Consider the following 615-nt stretch of genomic DNA (forward strand, 5'->3'; position numbering starts at 1 on the left):
ACATTAGAATCACCTGGGAATCTTTTTAAAATCCTGATTCCTGGGCCTCATCCTCCAGAAATTGTTTCTTTGTTATGGGGTGGGGCCACAACATCAGTAACAAAGAAACAGAATTAAAACTTTATTGTGGGTCCCTGACCGGTTTGGCTCAGTGGATAGAGTGTCGGCCTTCGGACTGCAGGGTCCCAGGTTCGATTCCCGTCAAGGGCATGTACCTTGGTTGCGGGCACATTCCCAGTAGGAGGTGTGCAGGAAGCAGCTGATAGATGTTTCTCTCTCATCGATGTTTCCAACTCTCTATCCCTCTCCCTTCCTCTCTGTAAAAAATCAATAAAATATATTAAAAAAAATAAAACTTTATTGTGGGGAGCCGCTACAGTGTTTTGGACAGGTTCAAGCCTTGGACTTATGAGAGGGCAGAATTGTCTCATTGCCACGTGCAAGTCCTAGCTTGGAGGGCAGGGCCCTCCCAGCACAATTATAACCAACAGCTGTAGTTGTAAGTTTGAACCTATGGTCTGAACACGTGGCCCCACGTGCCTGAGTGATGTAGGCTTGATAGAATTCAGGTGCGTGTAGTTGAGTAAGATTGAAATCTAGGAGAATGTTGTAAAC

Source organism: Myotis brandtii, unplaced genomic scaffold, assembly GCF_000412655.1.
Source record: "Myotis brandtii unplaced genomic scaffold, ASM41265v1 scaffold2070, whole genome shotgun sequence".
Lineage (NCBI taxonomy): Eukaryota > Metazoa > Chordata > Mammalia > Chiroptera > Vespertilionidae > Myotis > Myotis brandtii.